This window comes from Gorilla gorilla, chromosome 8, assembly GCF_029281585.2.
Source record: "Gorilla gorilla gorilla isolate KB3781 chromosome 8, NHGRI_mGorGor1-v2.1_pri, whole genome shotgun sequence".
Classification (NCBI taxonomy): domain Eukaryota; kingdom Metazoa; phylum Chordata; class Mammalia; order Primates; family Hominidae; genus Gorilla; species Gorilla gorilla.
The window spans coordinates 63,242,776-63,253,865 of NC_073232.2; positions in this window are offsets into that span (position 1 = coordinate 63,242,776).

Sequence of the window (11,090 nt, forward strand, 5' to 3'; positions counted from 1 at the left end):
AAGTTTGTTTTTGTTTTTTTGGGGGTTTCTTGTGTGTGTATATGAAACCACCTTTGCAAAATGATGACTAAGACAGTGAAAGAGATCTAACTTAACTGACTCCATCTTGCTTCTAACCTATAACCCCCAAGCTGTACTTGTTCATTCCTGGCATGGGTGAACTAGCTTTGGGAGAAACTTATAGTTTATAGTTTAAACAAAGATGGTAACAGCCCTTTCCCAAAGCAGACCTCCTTCTTGCCTGAGGACTAGATTGCCTTTGTAGGACTAACATTAACCTTAGAAATTATGGTTTAGGAGTCATGCAGCTGGAGGCTACAAGATTCTGACCCTTCTAAACTGCTCCTAAGATCAGTGCTGGAGATATTTTGCAGACCCTGTACTTAAGAGATCAGCTGGCACCACCCAGATCAATAAACTGGCTCATCTGATCTTGTGGTCCCCACCCAGGAACTGACTGAGGGCAAGAAGACAGCTCCGACTCCCTATGATTTCATCTCTGACCCATCAGCACTCCTGGCTCACTGGCTTCCCCCAACCTACCAAGTAATCCTTAAAAACTCTGCTCCATGAATGCTGGGGGAGACTGATTTGAGTGATAATAAAACTCCGGTCTCCCATATAGCTGGCTCTGCGTGAATTACTTTTTCTCTATTGTAATTCCCCTGTCTTGATCAATAGGCTCTGTCTAGGCAACAGGCAAGGTGAATCCCTTGGGCAGTTTATTTATTTTATTTTTTCAGTATTCAGACATTAGGTAAATTGTGGAAAGAGTTCTAGACCAGGACAATAAATAAAAGTTTAGATGGCACAAAATAACTTAGAAATACCATGAGGTTTTGGGGGGTGTTTGGAAAACTTGAAAATGTATGGAAAATTTTAATAGGATTTCTATATAAGCATTTGGCCACCATAGCTTTGGTTGGATTCTCAAATTGGTCATAAATTATTTGAAAACATTAAAACCCACTGTTATAAAGTGTTGTAACCTACTTCAGAGTGTCCCTGACTCATTCTAGCAAAATTTACTAGCAATAACACTAAAGAATGTCTTCCTGATCTGTTCTTCTTCAGGCTATGCCAGGTCAATCAAGAGCCCAGTTGGGAGCCCATGGATGGATCATACAGATCTGTTTCATCATTTCTACACGTAAACACGGGGGAGTGCAACTGTAGTGACACTGTACCCAGATCACTGTTGGCAGGTAAATCAGGACATTTACCATTTCAAGTGGCTAAAACTCCATCAAAACTGGGTTAATCCAAAATATTTAATTGGCTCATATCATTGAAAATCTAGGTGTCTGGCTGGGCGCAGTGGCTCATGCCTGTAATCCCAGCACTTTGGGAGGCTGAGGCGGGCGGATCATCAGGTCAAGAGATCAAGACCATACTGGCCAACATGGTGAAACCCCATCTCTACTAAAACTAGAAGAATTAGCCAGGTGTGGTGGTGCACGCTGTAGTCTCAGCTACTTGGGAGGCTGAGGCAGGAGAATTGCTTGAATCCGGGAGGCAGAGGTTGCAGTGAGCCAAGACTGAGCCACTGTACTCCAGCCTCGGTGACCGAGTGAGATTCCGTTTCAGAAAAAAAAAAAAAAAAGAAAAGAAAAAAGAAAATCTAGGTGTCAAGCTAACTTTAGACATCCAAGGGCTCAAAGGATGACCAGACATATTGTGACTTGAGGGATATTCAAGGCTTCATCTCACTTGTTTTATTTCAGCTGCGTTTTCTTCTGTTTGGAATTCTTTCTTAGGTTTCAGCAGCTCCACACTTACATGCTCAGAGTTCTAAGTCTAGCAGAATTAAAGAATGTCTCTTTCCCCAGAAGAATGTCTTTTTTTTTTTTTTTTTTTTAATCACAGAAAACATTTCCACTAGAAAGCAAGCCCTGTGAGTACAGGGGCTTTTTCTGTGTGTTTTTACTGCTGTATCCCCAGAAGTTATGGTATCTTGCTCAATGTTGATTGAATGTATGACTAAGCTCAGGTTGAGTTAGTTAGGTCAGTTTTCTTCCCTGAACCAGTCACTGAGGCCAGGGGCATGAAAATACTGAGTCACGTGACAACCCCGATTAGACCAACCCAAAGTCTCACAGACTGATAGCACAGACTGTTGTGCTAGTTTCAGAATAGGGAGAGATGGATGCTGGAAGGCCAGAGAAGAACAGACATTCTTCTGCACAAGTTTTACATTTCTCAAGATCATACCAGATGATCAGAATCATTCCTTACAATTATTTTCTGAATTACAAAAATGCAAACACTTCTAAGATAAAATGAAAGAACATTAATGGATAGAAAATTAAGACTTTATCCTGATACAATTACATAGGGGATTTAGATTGACAAAACGTAATTATCTAAGTAGTAAATTGGCAGGATGCCTGATTTTTAGAGATCTTATCATGAGGATACTTATTTGTTGCTGATTTAGAAAAAGGGAGCTTACCTGTAACATGAGTCCTCCACTTATACAATGGTTTTCCATTTATCAGAACTGAAGTAGCTAGAAAGTGGGAATCACCAGAATGAACTCTGCACAGAGTATAAGGAGTCATCATCATAAATACACATCTGAATCTTCAAAAAAATACACATCTGAGTCTATTCCTGAATCAGCTGACGACAGATTACCCTATATGCCAATTTTCTTCAAATTGTTTGGCCAGCGAATGCTATAAAGATAGAAACAAATTCAATCAAACACTTTTTCATCAACTCCTCTGTTCACTGTGCATCATTTTATTTAATATCACATTTTAGAGAAGCATTTCATTATATATAATTTATAGACATAATTTATGTATTTATACATATCTATGCATTTTATACATATATTTATACAATAAGAAATAAGTAAAAGTATAATTTATTATTTGTATTTCTTATATTTTATCATTTTATGTCCTCTATTATTCCATGTAGATTATAACCATTTGAAGTTTAGGACCAGTCACTAAATTATGCCTCCATAGCACTTCAGTATTATACAAAGATCACATTACATACTTAACACATTCTAATTGAACAGATAAAATGACAGTCCTCATATTTTTACCACTAAAAACTGTTTTATAATACTTTACTATGAACAAATGTTTCAGAGATGTGGTCTCAAGCCAAATGAACTATTATATAATTTATTTTCCCATTTTTAATTAATCAAAGATATTAATATTTGATGAAACATTTTTTTGCACCACCCCAAACTCATACCTTTACCAGTCCCCTACCCCCATACCAATCAGTGAGAGAAGAAAAGACTTCGTCTTTGTCTGGGTGTACAATTTCTTTCAGGTTTTTGAAATACCAAGTGACCAACCTCTTGACCACCATTGGGAACCTATGATTGGAGACTGCTGATAGAATAGGGGCTTCTCCTAGAAAAGGAAGGCATATCTCCTGAATCACACTAATAGCTGGTCTAGTGTTTTTTTTGTCAAATGTACTTTTTGGTGCTGATCCAAGGCTATGAAGTGCAAGAAGCATTCATTTAACATGTATTTTTGAGTGTTTACGAGGTACTAGGTTCTACTCTTGACCTTAGAGAACCAGAAACAAAACATAAATAATCCTTGATCTTGTGATGCCTACATTCAAGTGGGAGAAACAGAAAACAAATGTGATCAATCAATAAAAATATATGTTAGATGGTGATAAGACGTAATTTTAAACATATTGTCTATTTTTTTATCTGAAAACATAGTTTGTATTTACACAGGGAATGTTAACTAGGCCAATATTTAAACAAAATAGTACATTTGAAACAAACATTTATTCTAGCCTGTAAAATGTAGTGTTAGTCAATTGTCCAAGGGAAGGCTACACTGAAACTATTACATTTGAGTAAAGACTAAAAAATGTGAGAGAATTAGATTTGAGGAAGAACAGCCAGGACAATGGCAGAAGGTCCCACACACTTTTAAGGACCAAGCAAGAGGGCTAATGCTCTCCACTGGGTTGCTCAGGTTTCAAGCTAAAGTTTAAGACAATTCTTTTTTTTTTTCTTTTCTTTTTTTTGAGACGGAGTTTCGCTTTAATTGCCCAGGCTGGAGTGCAATGCGTGATCTCAGCTCACTGCAAACTCTCCTTCCCAGATTCAAGTGATTCTCCTGCCTCAGCCTCCCGAGTAGCTGGGACTACAGGTATGTACCACCACACTGGCTAATTTTGTATTTTTAATAGAGATAGGGTTTCTCCCTGTTGGTCAGGCTGGTCTCGAACTCCTGACCTTAGGTGATCTGCCCACCTTGGCCTCCCAAAGTGCTGGGATTACAGGCATGAGCCACCACGCCCGACCAAGATGACTCTTAAAATCACATTTTGTGACTTTTTCCCCTGCCATATAACTGCCCAATGGGTTTGTCTTGCCCACTGTCCAAATAGAGCCCATTTATCAAGACAGGGGGATTATAATGGAGAAGGAGTTTAATACATATAGAGCCAGCTAAATGGAAGATGGAGTTTTATTATTACTCAAATTAGCCTTCCCCAAAATTTAGAGGCTACGATATTTTAAAGATAGTTTGGCAGGCAGTGGGCTAGGGAATGGTTGCTGCTAATTCGTTGGAGATACAATCCTAGGAATGTGGAAAATGGTCCTTGTGCACTAAGTCCACTTCTGCGTGGGAGCCACAGGGCCAGTTGTCATGAGTCATGGATCTGGGTGACCCAGAGTCAACCCATTATCAGAAATGAAAAAGTCTGAAAAGATATCTCAAAAGGCCAAGCTGAGGTTCTACAACAGTGATGTCATTTACAGGAGTAATTGACGAAGTTACACATCTTGTGGCCTCCAGAACAATGGCTGGTGATTGTTTACACCTATTTTTTAACAGAATTCAGGCCTTTTATTAGTTTTATAAAAGTGGCTTAATTTTGGGAAGGGCTATTATCATTTGAACCATAGATCACTCCCAAAGTTATCTTGGCCCACTCCCAGGAATGACCAAAGGCAGTTTGGAGGTTAAAGGCAAGATGAAATTGGTTAGCTCACTCTTTCAATGTCATAATTTTGCAAAGGCAGCTTCAACCAGTCATCACTGAGTTCTACATTGGTCATGGATGCCAATTAAAATCCAGGACAGTGGAAAACCAGTAAAAATCTTTGCAGAGCCTCTGGGTTATTTAGATCACAACTGCAAAAAGAATCTTGAAACCTCAACACTAACATAATGCAAAAGAAAAAATAGACAATTCTTTTTGAGAAAGGGATTATGGAATAATATTGCCTTCAATTCTTATGAATTATAACTACAAAGCAGCATGATTTTTAATAATTCACATCAGCTATAAAATTATTTAATTTAACCAGAGAGCATGAGATAAATCTTGCAAAAAAAAAAAAAAAAACTGGCTTAAATGGCATTGGTAAATGTATATCTATAAGAATGTTGATTTCTAAATTGCAATATCAAGAAAAAACAATTTCTTTATGAAAATAAAATAAGCAAGGAAAAGGTATGGTCACCAAAACATCGTGTAAAATGCAAATATACAAACATAGAGATAGACGGATAAACAGACTTTCGATATACATATATTTATTATATAATATATATTTCAACTGCTTGTGAAATAGGAAAAATAGTCCTTTCTTTTTAGTATATTAGTATGGTTTGTTTACCTGTTGTTTATCTTATTTTTAGGAATTTGCAAAATAAAGATGGGTGGAGATATGTAAACTATTTAACAGACAAAAAACCTGACTCCGAAGAGATAAAATGTGGTATATAATGGGATAGAATCATAAAGCTGAGATAGCAGGCAGCCCTCAGGATTCCCTAACAAAACAGGCCCTAGAGTACAAAATTCTGGTGACAGAGCTCAAAAATAGTTGGCCTTTACAGGAAGGCATAAATGAAAGGAATATTTCAAGGGAGGGAAGCCCTCTAAACTGGAAACATCCAAAGGTAATTCAGCCAATGTTATCCTTTTTGTTTTTTGTTTTTTTTAACCAAGACTATTCTGGTCAAATTTCATAGTGCATTTATATAGACATTTGAAAAATCATTGGAAGTCTCTATTCATAAAAAAGCTCACAAATTTTACCATTTTAATATCAATGCCTTTATTGTGAAATGGCCCCACCCTCTAACAAAGAACCTTTTATTACAAATATGTTGTTCATTCAAGGAACAGGCAAGACCCTTACAGACATGCCCTTTGGGTTTGGAAAGAGAAGAAACCAACAGATAGAGGAAAAACAATGAATAGACAGTATCATTTTATCATAAGACAAAGCCCAAAGGTAATTTAAATATTTAAACAAATATGCAGGCATTCCCCACTTTTAGGAGCCAAGTATATTTTGGCAGAAGGGAATTTCCATATTGTTTAAAACATGTGACAGTTGTTATAATTCTCTTTTAATTAAGATTGCTAATGAACAATTTTTTTTCTTTTTTTTCTTCATTGGCATTATTCATACCCAAATAACCAGACATCTCTCATAGGTAAACAGATATATTTGTAATTGTTTTATAATTTTAATTTAATTTAATTTTTTTATTTCTTAAGTTCAGATAAAACCTCATGAAGAAAAACTAGGTGAAATGCTAAATTTCAAACTCGGAATGTCCCTATTTCCACATGTTATTGTCGTTTGAAAAGTCACATTTTCTTGAGAGGGATGGAAAGAATACTAAGTTAATGTTACTTTCTGAATATTCCCAGAAAAAAGACAAAGAAACAGAAGGGAGGAAAATGCAGATATTACTTTGTTAATGTAAGTATATTACAGGGAAAAGAATGTGCCTCAGTGGAAAACTACGTGTTTTTTATGAGAGCTATTTTAGAACCTGTAAGTTGTAGAAAACATTCACATTAGTGAACAAATTTTATTTTTAACTTTTGTGAAATTTTCACATGTATTTACTTAATATTACTCATATTTTCAAGACCAAAATGCACTATTTCTACCTAGTCATCCAAACTCCAAAACTACCTGGACTAAACCTAAGATGCCACTAAAGGAAAAGGCTAAGTGATAATTGCTTGAGCCCAGGAATAATGCAATTCAGATTGAAAGAGATAGTGATACAGTCACTCAACTGTACTAATAATTTTTATCAGTCTAAGAAATGACATCATCTACCAAAACTCCTTTTGCATGGAAAAAGTTGGGTAATGTGGATAGGGGCTGTATATTCAGTTCCACAAGAGTGGGCTCCTTATTTTTATTTTATTTGAAGTGAATTTACAGAGTGTTATGCCCACTCACACACAAATCCAAGTAGCAAAATATCTGAGAAATTCTCCCACCATTAATCTAAAATTATTATCCTACAGATTCTCTGAAAGCTATTTTTTAAACTTATTCATCTAGTAAACTGAATGTCAGACACAAACCCTTGCCAAAAAAATATAGTGACTGCTAACAGGTATAGTCAATGCTCAGCAAAGGTAAAGATAAAGACCATTTTGGAGTATGCTAAAGTACACTCTACCTAGGCTTGTCTGAGCACAGAACCTCACTTGAAGTACAAAATATTATAACATGAAGGGAAAATGGATTGCCTGTAGAAAATATGACTGTGAAGAGGGTTTTTGTTAACTCACTAAAAACAAGCATGGAATCAAAATGCATTAAGTATTATACAATTTGTGTAGCAAAATCAAATCATATGAAAACATGGGAGCAAAACATGTGTTACACACAAGTCAAAATGTGGAATTCTTAGGGACCAGAACTAATTATGAATCAGACTTGCTAATATTTTAATTTCCTGAAACGAGTATCACCATCCAATTTTTGCCATCACTGTATTAGATACTATGGAGGATTCAATCTTAAAATATTATTACACATTAGCTCATGAGTTTCCTATAAGTTGTATGGCACATAAAAGTTTGTGATGTGGGCTGGTCGTGGTGGTTCACGTCTGTAATCCCAACACTTTGGGAGGCCGAGGCAGGTGAATCACCTGAGGTCAGGAGTTCGAGACCAGCCTGGCCAATATGGTGAAACCTGTCTCTACTAAAAATACAAAAATTAGCCAGGTGTGGTGGTGTGCACCTGTAGTCCCAGCTACTCGGGAGGCTGAGACAGGAGAATTGCTTGAACCCAGGAGGCAGAGGCTGCAGTGAGCCGAGATATGGCCACTGCACTCCAGTCTGGGTGAGAGAGTGAGACCCAGTCTCAAAAAAAAAAAAAAATTAGTGATGTGCCGAGTAGTTAAGTTTTTGTGTACTATAATATAAGAATATAAAGCAGAAATTGCAAACCAAGCAGTAAAAGACCAGGCAGGGGGGAAGTAGATTAACAATCATAATAAATACATATAATTTAATCTCTCAATTTTAAAAACAATAAAAAGAAATCTAAGCAAGAGAAAAAAAGCAGATTGGGTATGACACTATATGTAGTGATGGAGTCGGTAGTTAAACAGAGACTCCACAACCTAAAGGGGATCAGAAGCTATTGATTTCAGCTAGTTTTTGCCATGTAGGGATGTAGAACTAGTGTTGCTTGACTAGATTTTTCAAAAGAAGTTTGCATCCCAAGTTTTATGTAAAACCTCCAAATTTTAATAACTGATTAGAAAAGCAATTTTGAACTTCTATAGGTGAACTCTGTCCAGATTTGGCCACGAGGCTACTAGTTTATAATCTCTGAGTAAGAAATCAGAGAGAGCCCAAACAAAGCACAGAAAAATAGTATGGTGGATAGATGGAGGAATTGAGTGAATTGAGAAATTCAGGGTCAGTATGACACTAACTTTTATTATATATAGGATCAAATTTTCAGAACTCAGAATCCTTTTCTGTATTGTTTCTCACTGTTTTTCCAGCAACTAGCCAGAGTGTCTGGAATTGATGGTTTATATATATTTAATTAACTAGTTAATCAATTAATTGGTAGTTTGGGTTAAATAATTTCTTCTTGCTCTTATAGGCCTCAAAATAGTTTGAGTGATATAAAATGCCTTCTATGAGGAAATATTATAGAAATCAGTATTCATTTAAAATAAAGGAGGAAAGTCAAAGGGTGATTTGGATCATTAAACATTTTCTAAAAGATGATAGCAGGAAATGAACTCATTTATGTGTGTGTGTGTGTATGTGTGTGTGTGTGTGAGAGAGAGAGAGAGAGCGCGTCAAAATAGAGGAATGGAGCTTACATTGCAATTAGAATATTTGATTAGTAAGATAAAAGATTTTCTGGCTTGTAAGAGTAAGTCTGCTAAGAAGACTGTTAAAAGTTGGTGACCTTTAAAATAATATCAACAAACACCTTTTTTTTTTTTTTTTTGGCATGTAGGCAGTGACCAAACCAATATGACCTTATTGTTCTTTAGGAATCTATAGTGATTTTCAAACACTTCATTTCTAAATTATATAGCTCAAACAATATCCATTAAAAAGTCATAGAACTATGGTGGCTGCAGGGTGACAAAGGTATCAAGAGAGGAACCATGAAGGCACAGAGCTCAACAAAAGGGACCAAGGAGAAGAAGTGACCAGCAGATTAAGGGGACTGGCTACAGATGGGGATTGAACAAATAAACCACCATATACAGAAACCAGCTTTCTTGCTGTCTGAAAAAGGGTTTATAAAATTGAAGGGGGAAAGCCTAGAAAGTATCCCGAGGTTTTGCCTTGGAAATGAAGGTATGCAGGTGAACTCATGATTTTTAAAATATATATGACATATAAATAGACAAGAATGTGTGCATTTATGTGTGTGTGTGTGCATGTGTACATATTTGCATTTAAAGATCGCTCTATCCACTAAGAAGGTTAAATGCCAGGACAACTCAGCAAAAATGAGTCCACCTTTTGCCCAGATCTTGATTTCTAAATACCTTAGTGAAATGACTGGTCCCAAAGGGTGAAGCAGGGAAAATACAAAATGAGCCAGGAATATCTTGTGCCAGAAATTTGTTAAACGCGCAAAGAATTAAATGTCAAAAGGATCCAGGAGTTAGCCTGGAGATTCCAGTGACCATATCTGAGACTATTTGAACATCAAAATAAATAATGATGATAATATATTACCACACATTTAAAAATTGATTCAGGAGTTCATATTTATATAAATAAATTAAAAAACATATAGGAGAGAAAAATCTTTCTTACGGTAGAATGCCAAGTAATTAATGGAGAAGAAATGGTAGAAATAGAAAATCACCATTTTACACCCATCATTGTTGTGGCTAATTCAGGCAGGTATCATCAATGGTGGGTAGATTTTGATGTGACACTAGACACTGCTGTAATTTCAGAGTATCTCCCTACAAAATACTTATAAATTATGAAGGAATTGAATGGTATATTTTTGGTGAAAAAACAAAGTTAACATCACTTATTAACCTTGACGTGTGAAGGTTGTAAAGTGTTAGCATTGTGTACCTTCTCATGTGATCCCGTAAGAAGAGCAGAAATTATTTCTGAGGTGTTCCTTCCAAGAAAGGACAGCTCAAGTCCAGTGATAAAGAAATATTCCACGGACCACACTGAAGACACCCTAAAGAATGAAAGACCTGTACTCTTTTAAAACTGTCAGGGTAATGAAAAACAGAGAAAGATAGACATGGTTTCAGATGGAATGTCACCAAAGGGCTGTGACAAGTGCATTGTGTATTCCTGAACTGAATCATGTGCCAAAGCAGAGAAGAAATATTGTGGGTAAAGTTGGCAAAACTTGAATGAGGCCTATACATTGGATAGTGGTATTGTACCAGTGTTGATTTCTTGTCCTGTGATGGAGAGTGTCCTTGATTTGGTGAAATACACACTGAAATTTTAGATGTCCTGGGGCATCACATTTACAATTTGCTCTCAGAATTTTTGTAACTTTTAAGTATGAAGTTACTTAAATATAGATAAAAAAACTAGAAGGCACTTTTAATATACATAGTAAGAGAATAAGAGGATGGCATGAAGAGAAAAAAGTCTGCATTTGTACAAATTTAAATCTTTTCAAAGAAAAAGACAAATTTTTTAAACAAAATTCACATTCTATTTAGATTGAAATAAATGATACAAAATTGACTTTCTTCACCAAAAATAACAGCAATATTTTCCATATTTTTCTAGATAAACCACAACACTTATTTTTGTAGGTTTTCCAGGTTTTGCTTATA